At 39.8% G+C, this 20,589-nt stretch overlaps 1 protein-coding gene across 3 annotated transcripts in view; it reads right to left on the reverse strand.

Moving 5' to 3' along the window:
• The window catches only part of LOC106659327 (SCY1-like protein 2), a 51,148-nt gene extending 30,899 nt beyond the window's left edge, over positions 1 to 20,249 (reverse strand). For all 3 annotated transcript variants that reach the window (XM_014381813.2, XM_014381814.2, XM_014381811.2), the window contains exon 1: positions 19,487 to 20,249. The gene's annotated coding sequence lies outside the window, so the exon portion shown is untranslated. The remainder of the gene's footprint in view (positions 1 to 19,486) is intronic.
• Between the last annotated feature and the right edge of the window lie 340 nt (positions 20,250 to 20,589).

Here is a 20,589-nt window from a genome sequence, read left to right on the forward strand (position 1 = left end):
AAAAAAAAAAAAAAAAACAATCGCTGTCATCCTGATACGATCGCTATGTCAATTTCGACGTGACAGGCAAATAAACTTTGCGAGATTGCACGCGGGCAAAGCAAACTTATGAAAAATTGCATTGTAATCCGATAATAAACTGATACGCGTGTGTGCAATTTTTCGCCAATCTCACGCTTGGTAAACAAAAGCTAAACGTGTTTATTACTCGATTAATAATAAAAGTGTGCTTTTCTCATCGATGCTGAGATTTATAAATTCTAAATAAATCCATCGCGCGATATTGAAAAATATTCACCGTTAGGAATTTATTTGGTCAGAACAGTGATATACACACGTAGCAGAGTATCGTCCAGAGAGTAATTATTCGGTTAATTATAGCAGTTTAATCGAATGTCTGTTAGTGAATACATATAAAATATTATTATTGCAGGTCTCGTTCTTCTCGCATCAACAAGGCAATTTCAATTAGACCGCGTGATACATTATATGCTTCTATCGATCGAACTGTTTTATTAAAACGAAGGGTGAAATAAATAATACTTTCATTTGTATTCAAACATCAGCCTAAAAAATTCAACATCGGTATCGCATTGCACGCATTTAGAGGAGAAAAAAAATGCGCCGAAGGAGCCGCAATGTTTTCTAATCAAGCGTTCACCTCGTACTAAAATATTGTGCTCTGCGCAGTACAAATGAAAACTCGGCACGTTCGCTCGTACTACAAACCCATTTAGAGAAGGCGTGTAACGCGTACATTATACATTACACTTGTTTCCTACAACTGTCCCATTCATCCTTTGCCATTGGTTGCAACTAATTTTGGGGTCAAACTCGTGCAGTTGGGACATTAATAAGCCAAGGCGTGACTGCCTCGACGCTTCCGTTCGTATCAAAGAATTATAGTCTCGCTTGAGTATTCATCGTAGTAAATTCATAATGATTGAGATCAGAGGTTTGGACCAAAAAAATTTCCTTGAAATTACTATGGACGATTCCGAGTAAAAATGCATTCTGGGGAATTAAAATACTCCTACTTGGGATTCAAGTTTAAGTAAGAGTCGCAATGCAAAAATCCATAGGGAAGCAATTTACAAGAAAATATACCGATGAATATTTCAATGGGAATGAAGCTTTGGTCTGTACGCAATATCATATTAGGCAGTATAACGTGGTCAGAGACGATGTATGGTCGAGGCTGCAGAGAGAGAGAGAGAGAGAGAGAGAGAGATGTTGTAGAGTTGGAGAGGCGAGTGAAAGATACGGGCCAGCTCTGTGCAGTGTGTCGGTCCTCTTGTCCAACGTCAATCAGTCGCTCCTCGGTCCTCCTCCCCATCTGTGCATGCCTGCCGAGTTTCCGGAGGTATGTGCACATGCATATGATACCTCTCGATACCTGCGCATATACATATGTATCAATGAACGATACAGACATGCGGTATGCGAGTTGGATGCAGCACTGGCAAAATTACACTACGCTCGCGCTTGTAGGGATGCTTCCTTAGCCGGCCGAACTTTGGACTCAATATATATTACATGCGGAAGTAAAATTAGTTCACATTCATTTTTAAAAGAAAAAAAGCACGTACCATTTTACTTTGTGCGTATATGTGGCATATATTTCAATGATTTCGTGTGTATTATACCCGTGAACCTTTTGAATTAAGTATAGGTCTGTAATACGAGGTCGAAACCTGTTTACTTGTTTAACAAAGTAGTAAAGTATCATACATTAGTTTGCCAATTCGAGAAGTAACCAAAAAATGTAAAACCGATTCTGGAATAATGTCGAATAAACATTATGCAGACGAATATAACACGAACAATTTGCAGCTGAAACTAATTGTATTGAGCGAGCGCATGAATCATTTATTTAAGCTGCTACTAAATACAGCAATTGCTATGTACGTAGTGGCCAATGCTACCCAGTCGTGCACGTTTATTTCATTTGTATAATAAGTAGTCTTTCGAGGCTCTGTATACGCAATGTTTCGCCACGTACAGACTTTACGCACATATTTGTTGACGGGCCAAGTCCAATGGCATTAATTAAAATTAAATAGTTGGGCTCCCTCGCGCGAGACTACGCGCGACATTGGAAATGTCGTTGTAGCTTCGCGTATAGTTATATGTTTATATGTGGACAAACAAAGCGAACGCATAATTACATTCTCCCATGAAAATCTATTTTGGCGCGAGCTTCATATTATGATGGGTACGCGCCACTCACGCGTGCGTATGTGCATTTGGAAGCGACAACGAGTATAGGATGGGATGGCAGTGGCAAAACCGTGACGCGATACGAAAATCGATTGCAATTTCAAAAACTTATTTCATGTCTCTCCTTCTCTCTGCTGCCTTGTGCGCGCAAAACTTATTGATGCAGTAGCGGCAGCTAAGGCGCGCGCGAGAGGAGAGAGAGATAATTTGAATTTCTCCAGGCTAAAGCGTAAAGTAAGAGAGAAACGTGTCGCAACTTTGAAATCAAGCTCGTTAAAGTAGAAACACTAACTGCAATGCGCCTCGCTTGCTATGTACCTGCGCCAGTATTATATACATAAAGCTTGCGCAAGCTTCGTTTTCATCTAACTCCGAACTAGGGAGAAAGTAAAAAGAGAGCCGAAACGGCTATATTTAGAAAAAGAACGCAGAGGAGGAGAGTTTGTAAGTATAGGCCAGCCTTCGGTCTTTGAGGTGAATTATATAAGAGAGATAAGATATTGCGCAGACCTTCGCCGCGCCGTAGGCCGCGTGTGCAGCTTTTTTCTCCTATGCCTTTATATTCAGTGCAACCTCTGACAAATTTGCAATGCCATTTGCACGCTCACCCGCAAAAGATAAACTTGTGTAGACCACTGAAATTAATACTCGTGATTAGCGATTAGGGAATTTTGTAAAGTAGCGGCACGCGCTGCCACGAGTCGATATACAGCGGGATTCAGAGACGCAATTACATATTTTGCTTCGGTTTTTTATTATTCGTGCCCGTGTCTCTTCTGTTCTTTATATAATAATGTGCGAACCTTCAAAGAACTCGCGTGTGCATGTACGTAAACTTTGTCTCCTATTTTGTATGAAGGAAAAAAGCAAAAGCCCCATCGGCAATTTGTCCGGTCTCTTGGCCCAGAGAGAAAGCCAGAGACATATCCCGAAGAAAACGAAGATTATCGGAAATTTTCTCTTTGGCGCACGACAAAGTCGTGACTTTATTACAATGCTTTTGAGGCATACCCGAGATTTTTTTATCATTATTATTATTTCATAAAACTACAGTAACCTTCGCTCAAAAAATCTATATACACACACTTATTGAGGAAATCAAATTTATTAGTTATGATAAAAACTAAATCTTTTCAGTATTTATTGCGTATAAAACGTTCACAAACTTTCGAGTAGCATCGAAATTTTTACAATTTCCAGACGGTCAAATTTCACATTGACATTAAAATAAAGGGATCATATTAATGTTTAGTCGTACGTAATTTTACAATAGTATCATCGTTTATACTTAAACTTTAGAAAGCCGTCTAAATGGTAAATATCGAAAGGCGGATAAAAAAATAAATTAAATACAAAATGGTCCAGACAATAGACGCGCGTGCAAGCGACGTTATATTTTCCACAATCGCGCACAACAATTCACGCGAGAATAAGGCTGATATCAATAAGAAGGAGTCTATTTTTCAACAAAATAAAAAGACAATGGCGCCTCGTTTTACCAGTGGAACTTGGCGCATTCCACAATGAGCTGCGTACGGGGGCGGGGGTTGAGAGGGGAGACTATATCTACGACAAACAGTGCTACTAGTCACAAGCTAGCGCAGCGGCGTCGGTGGCTGCTGCAGTTATCTGCTATTCACTCGCACGCGTTGCACTGCTACTCTTAGGATTTAATTAAAGCGCGTATAGTGAAGATAAACTCGAATATATATATGTCTGTGAGAGAGGAATGAGGAGGGAGAGGAGGAAAGGGGGTGGGGATGCACGTGAACGTTTGCATATGACACAAATTTATCGCCAGTCGTCAATTAGCATCACTTATTACATTATCGCCACTGGCATTCTGCGAGATTACAAACTCCTGACTTGGTGCATGGATAGTTGGAGCTTGAGTTTGTATTTTACTTCGTACTCCTCGTCGTTTCGTATAAGTGAAAAAAATTTCAGCGCTTCTGCCTGACACCTTGTCGCGTGTATTTTTGTTCATCTTCAAAGCCTTCTCAATCATTCATACGTGTGACCCGAAGCATAAAATTGCTGTGGTATACAAGACTTTGAAGACCGATAAGATCGATGTGCGCGGAGTCGACGTATCGAGCGTAAGATACATAAGTCAGAGCGAAAGTCGCTCTAAATATAACATTACTGCACACAAATGAGATATAAAGTATATAACAAAATGCAGTATGTGTCACACCAGAGCGAGGTAAAAAGATAACGGGAAATGTATAATGCATGCGAAGAACAAAAGTTCGACTCGAGTTAAAAGAGCAAAATAAATATCTTCGACTTTGAATAAGATTTTTTCTTTTTCTTTGGTATAGCACTGCTTCTTGGACCTTCAAACTCAATCGCTCCACAACTCAGACGCAAAAAAGTTTTATGTTCTGTAATGGAAAATATAGCTGTAATAAAAAATCGTTTTTTCATCCTCTTCTTGACTTATGCTGAAGAATCATAGTTTTATATTCCAATTAGCAAGTTCATTCATAGGATATTTACGTCTTTTCCGCTGCTGGAGCTAGTCATTCATTGCTTTTTGATCAATTCCGATTAAAAGATGTTACGATGCGAGCTTGATTTTTAATAAAATACTAATCGTTTGTGAAAAATAAGCTCGGAAAGTTATATATCGCAGGCAAAGTCGGATTGGCTGTGTCAAGGTCGATCGTCACCTACGCAAGGTCGTGTCAGATAGCGCAGAGCTCCTATACGTTACATTCAAGATAATCTCCCTTTCGCGCGAATCGCACGTGCCAAATTGAGCACAGACGTACACACAGCTACACACATACGCATGCACAGTTACACACGCACATAAATATATCTATATAATCAGAGATATATAGCGGAGCTTATATACTTTCGTTCAATTATCCTGCTAAATTATTTGCAAGCTCTCGAGCTGTCGAGCCTTTGAGCGAACGCGCGTGGGTGCACGGTTTATTCCCGTAAACGCGTATCTGACTAAAACAAGTTAATACATAAGGACGTTGTAGGTATTTGTCAATTCGTGCTCGTGAGCATAAGAAAATTGACGGGCTCATTAAGGACTGGTCGGCAGGTGCACACACGCACACATTGCAAAGTCAAAGTCTACGCGGGGGACACAAGGATATTCTCGAAAGATGCTATCGGATTCGCTAGCTCGCACAAAAGCCGAATAACCCTGTGACTCGTCGTCGTCGGCGAACATATTATACACAGGGCGTACATACGACGATCAATTTGACCAGAGCAAACCCACCTGCGGTTTTGGCTTTGGCATCGTTACGTGGTCTTTTGCCCGCAAGCCTTATCGTGTAGTTATAGATTTTCACCTGTAATATCTGTTATATATGTGCGCAGGCGTACCTGTGCTCGACCAAACGACGACCGAGCTGTTTCCAGCGACAAAGATGAGCCTCCTGCTCGGCGTTCGGGCTTCACTTTGGTCTCAACATTCGATAAACGAAATGACGACGCTCGACGCCAACTCTAGTGTTTCGCGGGACTTGATTATATTTATAACGCTCACATTATGGCCGACGGTTAAAATGCAAAATTAATGTTGATAATGAACATAACATATTTGCGGTGCTGGAGAAAAAAGAGGAGGAGAATAAGCAAGAAAGAAATTTCGGTTTTAATTGAATTCCCAAGGCCGAGTCGAAAGGCTAGTTCTCTTATCGTAGTTAGCCGTGTATTAATTTTACGTTATGCAATTCGCGAGGAGAGCGGAAAAAAGTCTGTATAGCACATAACAGTACGTGTAATCCTCTTGATTTATTCGTTTTTCTCTCTTTCTCTCCCTCTCTTTCTCCTTGTGACCGCGTAAAATTAAAACATCCTCCGGCTAATTACTCTCTCTTCCTTCTTTTGTTTTTCTTCTCCGAGTGTGCAGCGTGTACACGACATTGCCGCAGCTCTCGAGGCTCTCGAACTGCGGACGCTGGTTCTTTATTCGTTTTGTCGCACTCGACGATGCAATATACGATTGGAACGGGATTTTATTCCGACTAATTTCGCAAGCTCGATACAATTGAAACGGACGGAGAACAAAGAAATAGCTCTGCGAACGCCGAGGTCACTAGGCTGTGCTACTCGCCACATGAATAAATCGCACCCACGAGTATGGCAAAGGTAGAAAAGTCGTGTGCAACCTGGCTTTGTTTGCGTTGGGAAGGATGAAGGATCGGTCGTCGAGAAATTTGCGTCGAGTGCAAGGATAGCAGTTGGGTATTAAGCGAGTTTTCGAGCAAGTACACTGCAGTAACAGGCATCGCTGGCAGTTCGCGAAGGGAGAAGGCAAGCATTGAAATCTCACTCGAGTTTATCACGCTAGCTTGAACGTATGTAGCATAAATCAGTCAGAGTGGAAATTATGTAAGCAAAGAGAGATCGCTTGAGCTTTGGTTAGTTTGTTACTTCTTGATAAGGATTCGTATATATGTAAGCGTGTTTCCTCAGAGACAAGGTAAATCACTCAAGTCCTCCTTGCTATTTAGGTAACGCTCAACTCAAATTCAATATGTTTCTGAGTTCACGCAGTAAATTATGATGCGATTAAATTTGACAGATGCAAGATTCGTATTTTTATACCCGGAAGATTTTTTCATTTGTTTCAAATTAAAGCAATGGCAAGAAAAATTATACGAAAGTGAAGGAAATATGCGCGCGCATGAGTAATATGCAAAACAGTCGAACTAAGCTCATCTCTGACAGTGGGAAACCCCTCGCTGGAAGCAGGGAGCAAGTAAAACCACAAAACTCATTTAACATTCAAGAGGCCATTAGCGGTGTAATAAAAACAGTATACATACCAGCCACGCTGATACACATAAAAACAGAGAATTCGACAAGCTTGGTGTGCGTAATCATTAACGATGAGAGTATAGAATTTCCAAATTTTAATCAGCCACAATTGTTCAAAAGCCGGCAAGTAGCTCGCGAGCTGGAATATAATGTAGCACTGAGAGCACTGCGAACATAGTCTCATTTTTAGAACACGAATGCCGGGAATTATCTGCGTACTTAAATTGCACGATCCACATGCATACACTCTCACTCGGGCTCTCATTCGAGTACCTCTAGAATATAAATGCAAATTTCCAAATGCATATATATTAAATTCCAGGTTGAATACTGCTGAACTCAACCCTTAATTACGCTAGACACTGTTGATAAGGCTTAATTAGGCTTCTCCCAAAACGGAGGGTGGCTTCAGGCCTAGTGGTTTGGAAGGGAGCTTCAAATGAGAGAAAAAAGTGGCATTCAATTATTGAAGAGAATTGTTTTTTTTCTTTCTATTACATTTATTTCAATTACATATATATTTTTAAGATACGGATGGATCCCGAGGTTGTGTCGGTAATCATTAATGTTTTGAATAAATGTACGGCGTACATTGTACGCCTCGTGGGCGTTGTAGCTCAAACGGTTCACCCTGAATATTACAGAAAAGGAGATGCACTTTTGAAAAAAATCAAATATATCTTATAAGGAATTAAAAATTTTGGAATTTATAAAAATGCAATGGGAAGGAATTCGGTTTTAAGCCCCCTTTCGACCCTGCAACGAAGAATGTGACTTCAGTCAAAATTAATGAGGACAATAACCATAATTGCCATGAAGATATTATTCTGCCCGAGCAAAACGATATTCATACATTTTTATAAATTCAGCGTCTTTGTAAAATTTCCTGAATTTCAAGCCAAGGGTATAGCTGAAATTTTTCGAGAAAAAAATTCATATCTTTGATAAGAGAACGCTTTATTTCAGTGCACAAGAACAAGATTATGATTAAATGATATTAAATGATGATAAAATGCTGACGACGGTGAAGAGAGTTCCTAAATTATTTTTTTTATTATTTTTAAATTTGAATGCGTGCTATGCTAATAAAGTCTCCTAATTAGTTATTTATTTTACAACATGCGGGGGTCTACGATATTTTATAAATGTTTAAACATTATATAAAAATATATGATCGGTGCAAAATGTTCACAAGATACGAGAGATTTAATCAAGGCAGTCATTACAGTACCACTCCACAATGTATATGTTTTTCATTTAAAGAAACGAATTTATTAGAAAGTCCTCGCTAGTTGAATAACAAAAAAAGTTGGCAGAAAACTTTTCAAGTGGTTTGAAATAACTCTTGTTCTATGCCACGGCAGAACTGCAAAAAGTATAATACACATCCGTATCGTACAGACGGATGTTTTTTCTTCTTTTTCTCCTTTTTCGCGGTTTACGCTATGAATGATATCGTGCATAGGACAAAGTTTAGGCGCAAATGTATGTGCACGTAATATATAAATTAAAACTTTTGCTTCGTCCCTGTTATCGTGAGTGAGAAAGAGAGTCGCCTCAGTTGTGCTCAACTGAACTTTTGGCCTCAATAATCATTGTCAATAAATTCAACGCTGGTTACGTTTTTCGATGACCAATAAAGTCGGCTTTTTTAGGCGGCGAGTGTGAAAATGATACGCACGAGGCAAGCATGAGCCGTATCAATTGACTCAGCGCACGAGTGTGTCCGTCACCACCGCAGATAACGAGTTTTACCGAGTCAATTTAAAGTTCCCAGCAGTTGTATAATATATAGGGGTGTAGAGCGACGATTTAGGCACTTGTCCTCGCGCGCACGAGTTTCGGAAGCTTTTTTCCATCGGTATGAAATAAGAGAAGCGACAAATCAATACGCTCGTCGATTTCGTCTCTTTCAGGATTTATTGAAATGGAAGGTTCTCGAAAGTTAATCTTTCCTATTAGGATCTCCCGCGTTTTCCATTAGAAATTCAGCACATATTGCCGAATCCGAAGCAGTGAGCCATTAAACGTCGAAAAAATTCCAACTCCTAAATAATAATAATGAAATATTGAAAAGTGTCCAGAAGTGCAAAATAAATTTATGATCTGGGCTAGCTACTAGAGTTTGGCTCGAACTTGTCCAAAAAAAAAAAAATTAAATCCGATAAATTTCGTTTAGCGTCAAAAACATCTTTTGAAGGAAAGAACTGTTAGGTACATCATGACCAAAACGATCCATCGAAGCAGTCAATTCTGTAACAGTTGTAAAAATGCTCTCCTAACAGAGTTTTCGGCGTAACTAGCCTCTATACGAATTGAGTAAGAGTCATCGCGCTCACGTCTCCTAATGTTTTGCAAGCTCGTGCATAGAAAGTCCGGACGCGCGTGCTATACATATACGCGCGCTCGTGAGCTGAGCAGCTAGACTTGGGGGAATAGGGCTCGGGCTTTCTCATCAATTCTGCGCACGAGCGGCTGGACAATTATGTGCTCAACCACGGATGCTCATTTGAAACCGCGAGATACTATGGGAGCCGAGGCTGCGAGTTGGCGAGCTCGTGCGCTCGGCAGCAGACATGTGTCCCGACGACGTTTCGCGTGTATGCATAACGCACGAAATTGCCCGAGCGTGAATGCATTTCAACTGAGATTTCAATTATCTCATAATGTGCAAAAGATAGATAGAATAATATATTATAAATGTGCCTTGCGTATAGAAGCCGCTTGTCGCGGACTGTGTTATATCGTTCGCTTACGCGACTGGGCGCCCGCAACTTTGCATATATAGTATTATATTTTAGTCACGAGTTAAAAATTAACAAGAGGCGAGAAATAGATAGCGATCCATCATTCAACAACTGATTTTCACACAAAATTTTCTGTTCTACATCTTGATGTTGTATGGTAGACTAATCTTTTCCCCATATTATTGGTCTTTTTTTTTGAAAGAACAAAATCCTTTTCATGTCCATGATTGAATTCAAGATATAGCATTTTTTAAAAGTGAAAAGTTCGGATTCTAGATGTAATCTCAAATTACACGGAAAATTCAGACGACTGGCGAATGAAATTTTTTTTCTCGTGGAAGGATAACTGATATTTCACGGCTGAACGAGTCAAATCTATATAAGATTGCGCATACGTATGCTAAGACGCAGTTGGAATAGTTTATTATTATTATTTTTTTTTACAAAACTAAACAGAAGACGATGCACACGTGTATTTCGCAAAATATAAATGTGAAAATATATAAATTTAATCTCAAAATATGGAAAAATTATTCTTTGAAATATGGGGAAAAGATTTCTTACCATAAAGAGCTACATTTGATATTTGGAAAAGAATGATTGAAAGAAAGCAGACAGCGGACATGTATTTCTCAATAAAATTTTGTTGGCTCTTTTTGTGCTTTGAACTTTCACGGACGAATAATCAAATTTCAATAAATCTTTTATACGTGTCCTTGAAAGCTCACAGCTCTTCGTTTCGCTGCTATATATGCGCTAGATATCCATTCCGACTCTGGTCACGTGTATGTGTGTATCTGTGAATGTACGTGTGTGTAACAATGTTAGCCAACTGTAACGCGTATACACCTATTCATTGGTGCAGTTATCGATACGGAAATACGGCTATACGTATAACTCCGATGCTCGGCGCCGCGCGCGCAAATCATCCCGCGACCAATTTGATTTGAACTTTCGTATAATGTTTGAACAGTTTACTACAATGTCGATTAATCGACACGGGGCTTATTCAAACGCGGCTCGATTGCGCGAGAGAGATTGGGGGGTAAACCTTGGCAAACATATTATTGTAAAGCTCGAGCCCGAGCGAATTAAATTAAATTCAAGGAAAATAAAGCAAAAATCCAGCATGCATTATACATAGGATTGAATCTGAAATGTATTACGCTTGGCACACTATGTATTAAACGCGGGACGAAAGTGAGCACCATCGTGACGTAATTTTATTTTTTATTATATGCGTTAAAGCTCGCCTGTATACGTACACCCTAACGTGGGCAGCCGTGTGTGGCAGACACATACACAGTACACACATACACACGTATACGCACACGCACGTGCACACGTCGTAATGCAGTAAAGCTCTCGCAAACTAAACTTCGCTAACCAACTCTGTTTATATCCTCGGCACTCGACGACCTCGGTAACTCTAAAAAAATAAAATAAAATAAAAACTCGAGAATCAATGGACGAAATTAAAAGTAAACTCACTTATACGCTTACTTGCGTGTACAATGTCTGTATGTATGTATACATTAAGGTGTCCCTTATTTACCAAATTGCATGCAACCTCACTCTCAAGCTGTTTTTAGTTTATTTGGATCTAAAAATGAAAAAGCCGTGGCTATGACTTTTTCAAACAGTAAATTTTTCGTGTTGCTAGTCGAGAGGAGCATGGATATTTTTCAAGAAACTTTCGACAAAATTTTCAGAAAATTTACACGTTCGTTTCAAAAAGAAATGATTTTGGGAAAAAAATACCAAGAACAAAAGGTCTTAAAAACAGTTGAAGCATTGGTGTGAGTTTTTTTACGAATTTTTCAAGGACTAACACTCGGTGTAACAGTCATATGAAAGGTTCGTAGCTTCGGGTTTATTCTTTTCAAGTTCAAGAAAACTAAAAACGATTTGGGAGTGATGTTTCATGCATACAGTATAAATATGTCACTAGCGACCAATGCTATATCCTTATACGTCTACTTGATGAAAGAAACATAATGATAATAACAACAACGAAAAACAAGACCGATGTACTATGATGAAAATCAAAATGAATAACAACTTTATTTATGTGCACAAAATCCTCGTCTTTGCAATTTTATAAATTTAAGCTCACCTTGACTAAGTGGGGTGGTGATGCAGTGCGCTACATCCGAATAAAAAGACAATAAAAGCAATTACTCGTGTTTCGCACTATACACGCGAACCGCGCGACGAGCTTCACATGACAATGCCTGATTGTTATGTGCATTATTTACTAATGTATACCATTATACATTATTATACAATATACACACTCAGCTCAGCCTTGCGATCGTTTGCAGGTGGCTCTTGTCTGACTCGATATTCCTCATGGCAGCAATATACAACGCAGACGCAATTCTTCGCTCGAGAAAATATAAAATTACTTTCGGTCAAGTTGAAGTCGTCGCCTTGTGTCGAGCTGTCTCGTTATAAGACTTTGCCATTATTCAAAGGAAATCCCGAGTCACTCACTGAGCAAGGTGTAATTAGCTTCTGCGGCAACGGCAGATGTACACGACGTGCCACTGAATGCAACTGATGGACCCGAAAAATTGCCATTTTATCATGCAGCACAATATACAACAAAACAACTCCCGACCATCGCAAACTGCAACATGAAAAGGAGTTTCGTAACGAGACTGAATAAGTGAACCTAGGGAAATAACCATTTTTCCCGATAAATTCAAGAGCAAATATTATCTCAGACGTAGATGAAAGATGCCATAGCGAGCTACGAATGTTTTAACGGCAAACGCGCATTACATTCAGCTCTGCGTGTTACAAGTTTCATCGTTTCTCTACGTGTATAGCACGCGATGTTCATTAGCTCGCCCTTTCCCTCGGCGACCCTTTGTTTTTCGCACCAGAGATATTGAGAATATATACCGACTTCTCTCTCTTTCAGTCTCTTTCTCTTTCTCACTCACTTCTGCCAGCTTCCTTTTGTTTGTCGCCCGAGAATATCGTTAGCGTACGACCTTGAATGGATAAATACGCACTAGGCTTTCGATGCAGACCTTATGATCGATGTGCATGACGACTGTTTCATTTCGATTTTCTAACGGATAAAAGCCTCTTTTTTCTATTATCGTTTTAAGAAACTACTTCAAATTGAGATAATTTTAGTGAAGTTTGCAACTGTAAATTCGATGATAATTAAAATTATAAATTTTTTTTAATTGCTCTCTCATTGAATATTCAATAATGTTTTTTGAAAAAGGTTTAAAGCTATTAAAATAACATTTTAAACTCATTTATTTTTATTCGTATCGTTTTTGAAATTCATTCCAATACATTTCCGCACAAAATGATACGAGCTGAAAAATTTACATGCAATCAAACGCTTGCATTTCTTGAGCCAAAAATACAAACAAGAAAAAAGTACACCTCGCTCGGTAAATATTGGAAAAAAATCTTTCAAACATTTGTATTTGGGGTGACTCGATGCCTATACGTTCAGTCTACACACATAATATCTTGTCGAAACAAACATACGTACGAGTGAATTTCGTCAAAAGTATCACAAAATTTGTTTTCATAAAAAAGTTCGCAGTGGATTTTACGATCCACTCACGCGATTTCTACGTGCCCACTCATGCATAAATTACCGCCCTTTTCTACCTCTAATAAATATCCAATTTTTGCGTTAGAGTAAAGCCGAAATATTATCGACCCTCTGACCGTCAAACCGCTGTTAAATAATATAAGGAATGATGATGAACTCGGTCAGGGCAGACCCCTCCATTTGTCCTAAATTTTATATACGTTACGAGCGACAAAAAATATCATATGGCCTGGTGCGCTCAACGATGACAGCCCTTGATGGGATTGATTATGACTACAATAAAGCTCGCCGTTCTCTAGAACATCGTTGAGGGGTCTAAGCTTATTTACTGGAATAAATATTGTAAACCCCTCCGGAAAGGGATATTAGAGGTTGGAAATTTTTTTCTCGGAGATATTTTTTATGACGCTCCTCGTTTCTTTTTTTTTGGCTTAATACTTTATAGCCTTGCCGAGTTTCAGCGTGCGTGGGTTTAGTTATTTTTTCAACGTATAATGTAAAGTGCGTGAATAATATCTTTGGGAGCTACAGCAGCTCTCTAGTCCTAATATAAATGAAAAATTCATAAAATACTCTTTGCCATTTTACGAGAGCACGCATGGAGCGAAAGGTCGTGCTTGGCTTCCGCTGAGGCTTTTAAGCTGTGGCCGATCATTGCACAATTTTAAGGTTTTCAAAGGATCATCGTCAGAGTTTTCTCGCTGTGAATATCCCGATTAAATTGATTCTGAACCCTTTCTCCCTCACAAAGAATACAAAGCCGACCCTTCAGTTGCAAGGACCTCGATGATCATTCTTCAACGTTTAAATACATACTATTAATGCTTTGTAAGCCAGCTATATTGATTTTACGACGCGACTCGAGACATTAGCTGATTGTGTAGCGTAGCACGTTTAGCTGCCGCTTGGAATATATACATAGCACTGCGTGTACGCGCATCTGCGTTTGAATTGCTCTCAGTGTAGCAGACTAAAAGCGATACCTTCCAAGCTTTCGGACGATTTTATGGTGTTCGTAGGTCGAGGGGGGCTGTTGCCTTAAATTAAAACATTCAGAGTTGAATAAAAAGTACTTTGAAAGCTCGCTGTGCAGCCGAAAGCTCTTGAAAAGAAATGCGGTCTGATGATGAAATATTAAATAAGCGAGCTTTGATTTTTAAATAAAACGAAATATGGAGTGGACTCTTCAGTAAAATCATCATGGCGATGTGTTAAACTTATTGAAGCTTCGTAACTTAATGCATATGCTATTACGATTCTAGACCGGCATTATAGTCAAGCGTGTATGTGCTAATGTCCATGCTAATTCAAATTTATCGATATTATTCCTAAATTGAGACAAATTGCCCAATACTCGTTACTAATAAAAGCTGCTACGAAAATATTTCGTTACGCCCATTACAAAGCCATCAAGTATCATAAGCAAACCTTCAAAATAAATTAATTTAACATTACACCAACTAAACTGTAATTTCAATCTCTTTTCCATTTTATATATCAGTCTTTTGGGAAATCCATTTGACTTTTTTTATCGTCCAAATAATTTTTCATTTTTCCTCTTCATTTGTCAAGCTCGTTTCAAGCTTTATTGTTAAGCGCCGTGTATGCGTGTCACGAAAAAATTTTTCACGCTTTTCTTGTCGGCTCGGTTCAATTTTTCCCAGATCACTTCCTAGCGTATCACTTTTGTAAGCTTCCATCGCTGTTTAAGCTCGTTCACAAGCGAAATTCTAAACCATTTATAATTATACGTTACAACAATTTTCCGTTTACTGCTAGCTACATCTTAACGAGCTTTCGAAAATGTAGAAAATATTATAAAAATCTTAAATTAGAAAAATATCTCGCTATTCGTTTTAATAAATCTCTAAAAAAATTATGATTTCTTCGCGAAAAAAGATTACAAAGCAAAAGTTAAAGATTTTTGCTTTTAACAGTACTACATTCAGCTTGTAGTGCTTTGGAGCGTTAAAATTCCAATTAAAGGTGAACGGAATCTTCGACCAGGCGTATAATAGAAATGTATATAGGGATTCACGATATACCAACGTACCTGTTAAAAAGTCGAGAATCGAGATAATGATAACGATTTTTATCGAGCTCGTACGCACTTCGATATCATTACACGCACCGACGCGACTCAAAATCCTTATTAAACCGAATGAAAGTAATAAGAAAAGTTTTCTAATAGCCATAGCTATCGCAAGTATTTTCTTTTCAACAAAGATACAGCTTAACCGGCGAGTGAAAAAAATAAATAAAAAGAGACAGAGAGAGGGAGAGAATGAAATGTCAAATAGGAATAACCTTTTGGAAACTTGAAGCGAGTTACGCGGAAAATTGAAACTCTTTCCCCGTGAGAGCGTTCAACGACAGCAACAGCAGAAATGAAATAATCATTTTAATTAACTACATAACTTTTTTCCGTGCAATCATCGGTCTATTTTTAGCATCATTCTATTTTCAAACGCACGCATATATACAAATATAGGTATAGGCACCGGGAGCAGAATCTCTTTCTATTCATTATGACGTTCCATTACTCTGATGTCACGTACATGTATATATGTGTACTTTTGCCAGGATACGCGAGCTTCGTTGAGAATCGAATGAAACCATTTCGCCAGCTACTACTCGAACACACACACACTCGCTTGCTTATTCACTTTTCAGTCTCTCTTTTCTATGGCTTTATAGTTCTGCGTGCGCCACGATTTTCATTTTATTTACGTCACAAGTATACATATAGCATTGCGCTGTTGCCTCTCTCGTACCTTGCCGCATCTGGCTGCAATGGTGTAAAGCTAAAAACTGACAAGCTATGCATTTTTTCGTTTGACATCTTTTGTTTTTGTGTACTGTAGGACAAAAAACAAAATCGTTTGTTTTTAGGGAACGAGAGTGGTTGTCGCCCGCGATAGTGCGTAAATCGAGAAAGTTGTCGTGAAAAAAGATAAGATCGCTGTCATCGTCGTCAGTAGCAGCAGCAGCAGCAGCAGCAGGAGGAGCAACGTCGTCGTCATATTTCACAAGGCTGTTTTGCCCGAGCTCGCAGTGCTGTACGCGATGGAAACTGCAGCGCAGGTATATATCGTTAACTTTCGCAGACTGGAAAAGTAGTTGAGATGATAAAACTCGGTGCTGTAACGGTAATGCAACGGTAATCTACATGTGCTGGCTTTTCTCGAACTTTTAACATAAATCGTTTTGTTATTCCGCATATATGGAGGAAAAAAAGGGGAAAAAATGCTCCGACCTGGAAAATATTAGTACTAGCTGGCAAATAGATACATTAAAATTTCGCCTCGATGCCTTAAAAATGCGAAAATTCAATATTCCTGTTGGCACGCGCGCGTTGACGGGCGGTCTTGGGGGCTTAGAGAGTTTTCATCAGCTTATCTACTATGCAGGAAAGCTCGAGCTTGCTCGAATATACGCCGCGTATACGCGCCACAGAGAAGCTGGAGCCAGCTCCTCGCAAGAGGGAGAACTGGTACAGGCAAGCATTAGGTGCAAAACTCCCGCGTTGTGTTCGTTTCAGGTGGCTAAGCATGTATAAACATATATATTCATGGTACGCGTGCGTAATTCCAAGTACAATAGCGCCCCGTGAAATATTCATCGAGGGTAGCCAACTGCGAGTGGTGTGTGTATACAGCGGAGAAAGTTGAACGACGAGCCAAGGAAACGAGCCAACAGCCAAGAGAAATGAAAAATCTTTCGCGCGGGCGTCATTTTTTATCTATGCCTGGACACGCGCGCATATCCAGGCCGTTATAAATTGCCATTTCACTCGTGCGAGGCTGCGATTCGCAAATATTTTTCCGAAACAGATCGGGCGCGCGTAAGGCCGCTCTTTTTACGCTTATACCTTCGACGTATGAACACGCACGTAAATTCACGCATCATTTGAACTTTGCCAGTTAGAGCTACAGGTCAAATCAAATGAAAATATTTGCATCCATACAGAGCAAAAACCTCGCAGTATAATAAACGCCGGCTAAATCCGCTTAATAGATTTTACACGCTGCCTCGAATGCATGATGGTAATTATTGAAAATTGAGACGATTTCACGCGTAGCTCGGTAAGTCTTTTTTACGAACATTACTTTTTAAATCTTTTTTTCTGAAACTCAAATAGAATTTGCTGAATCTAGCCAACAACCTCATTGTCAACATTTTTAGTCGTACATTGTAACAACTCTCAAATTATCAAATTCTATTTCACTACTTAGCATACGTGAATCTGTCGAAAGTCATTTTCATCGATGAATATGTTTTTTCAAAATATAAAATTACAACTATATTTACTTTAATATACTATATTAGCTATGTTAAAAAATAGCCACATTCGTGAGCATAGGGATGATTTGGTTGTTTGGCAACAAACATATACAGTTCACAACGGCAGCGCAACGGCGCTCAAAGCTTCGAGTTTCAATTTTCAAGTCGTTTTTAAGTGTAAAATCGATAATATCCAGTCGCGAAGATGCTCCTCTGATCACATACTCGAGAAATATTCAATTTCATCTAATGTCTGAGGCAAATATAGCCCTGCAGAATGTAGATGAGAGTGAGAGAGCGAGAAGGAGCTTACCCAGCTCGTAACTACTACTCTACTCTATAATAAGCTTCATATACTCGCTGATCTTGTTCCTTACGGGGGCTGCTACTGCTACTTGCTACGTTTATACGCGTAGATATAAATCTTACCTATACATATAAATACATATAACGTATTAAATATCTATGTCTATATGTATGCGTACAGTGAGCTTTCACTACGAGACGCGCATCCTTAATTAAAATGCAAATCCTCCTTTTCCTCCTGGAACCTTGACTTCGGTTGTTCGATACAAGGCCGCCTCGACTTGGTCGTCGTCGTCGTTCACTTTATTATCATATACACATTGCACACAGCTCTCGCTCTTGCCTGCCTACGTAGGCTGAGTGTATACGCAAGAGCAGCAGCGCAGCATCCGAGAGGCACGTGCCGATGCATCAATTGTTTTTCGTTTTTTTTTTCAAATTAAAACCTATTCAAATCTCTCACGAGCGAAGCGCTGCAATATCGAGATGATCGCACAATGGCTATGGACTACACTTTGAAACAAAAGACCACGAGAATCGATGTGTACAAGCGCGTATAACTAATCGCAGTAATGACTCTGACAAGTGGCACTGGCTTTACTGCTAGCATAGACACGATAAATACCGAATTCAAAGATAAGCTTTCTGGATTATTCTGGCCATTTTTCATGTTTAGCGAGAACACTTATCTGTATAGAAGAAAGAGGGAGATCGATGGAAAGAACGCGAAAGTCTGATTCCTGTGAATGAATTGAGAAGATATTTTTACTTCTATCCTGTGGTTGATATTCTTGTCCAGGGCTAGCGCTTGCGGAAAAACCAAATAATAAAGCGAAAAAAAAGAGCAACGATTGCTCTGATGTGCATTAAGTGAGATTATATTGAAAATGTTGCTCGAGTTCGAGAGTAATCTTTTGTGGCTAAAGTATACATGTATTCCACCTATATCTGTTTCCGATCGTTTTTGCACTTTTTACGATACGGGTTTTTTTTCACATTTGAATTTGTTATGGCCATCGAAATATTTTTTGTACGTTATAACTTCATTCATTACTGAATAAAAACGAATTTTACGTGTAAAATCTCGTTATATCCTTTCGAAAAAAGCAGCGAGCATTAAATTGATAGAATATTAAACGAACAATGCTGAAACCACAATTGATTAAAGAAAATTTGAAGCATCAAACTGCATACGCACGATATTTTGACCTTTAATCATGCTCAATGTATAGTGATAAAATTCGAGCTCGTGACGATGAAATTACTCGAAGCTTGGAAAGTAATTTTCGAGCACATTGAAAGTTTTGAAAATTCGCTTGGAAACTCGAGTCGAAAAAGCGTATAAAAGATCGTTTAAAATCCTCTTACGATAGAGATGCATTTTAATTTTCGAGTCGAGTTAACGCACGAGCAGGCAAACAATTATGAAATTCCGCCTGTCTCTGCATAGCACAGTGCTGGTAGCTAGTTGCAGTAGTAGTCTCAAAGGTTCAAGAGGCAGAAAACGTTCACATGCGTTTATATAGACATAGAAGGAACTTCTCACCTGTTGCCCGTCCGTCAGAGAAGTATAACGGCAGCAGCAGCAGCAGCAGCAGCAGTAGCAGCAGTAGTAGTCGTGGAAGTGGTGACGGTAGTTGCTTTCTTCGCTCAGTAATAACAACGGCATGAGCAGTAGCAATAGGCCAAGCCACTGCAGCTTCGTTTATTAGATAATTTTGCGCACTCGTATCATCACAACAACGACGATATGTACAGATAGAGAGTCGCGCGAGCACGAGCTTTTCGGGGAGACCAGAGACTAAATCACCAAGGCTAAAAATAAACGTTTACCGGGCAACGGGAGCCGCATGATGCGCATGGTGCAACAAACTGACTTAGTAGCACAGCACAGAACAGCGAAAAGAAGAGTCGCTCTCGCGTTTAAGGTCAGAGAGAAGTATGTAAGTGGGAAGCTCGGCGAGTAGCGGCGCGGCGGCGGAGACAGCGGCTGAACAGCGGCGGTGGTGACACACGCACAGTCGTACTGGATGTACGCGACAACAGGCAACAGCAACAGCAGCTTCAAGTGGTCGTATTATATAGTTGTCGTCGCGCACGGCCGAACAAAACGTCGGACTCGAGCAGCGGCGCCAGCAGCACTGTATTATACTCGCTCTACTGTATACACGCTCGACTATAGTACTACTACTACTACTTCTACAACTACTGTCTCGTGCGATGCGGCGAGGTATACACGACTACTCTGCGGAGGACTGCCGGCCAGACTATCGGCCAGCTACTAAACGCGTACGCGAGCGTGCAAGGATTTCTTTTTCCTGCAGCCGACGACTGGCTCTCGTCGTGAGCAGCGCGCGGTACTCCGATCGCATCATATATACGCGGTACATACACGCGCACGCTCTCTCTCTCTCTCTCTCTTCCTCTCTTTTTTGCTACCCCCACAGCTTTTGCATATATATCTATATGCGTCTCACTCGCTTACTCTCCATACATTCATTCGCGTATACATATATGTTTGTGTATATCAGACGGAGCGAGAGAATGAGATGTAGAGGGGAGGCTATAGGTAGAACGCGTGTGGAGGCGCAAAGCACAAGGCAAAATGTTCTCTCTCTCTCTCTCTCTCTCTCTCGCTCACTCGCTCTC

This window comes from Trichogramma pretiosum, unplaced genomic scaffold (assembly GCF_000599845.2).
Source record: "Trichogramma pretiosum strain Unisexual culture from Peru unplaced genomic scaffold, Tpre_2.0 scaffold16, whole genome shotgun sequence".
NCBI classification, from domain to species: domain Eukaryota; kingdom Metazoa; phylum Arthropoda; class Insecta; order Hymenoptera; family Trichogrammatidae; genus Trichogramma; species Trichogramma pretiosum.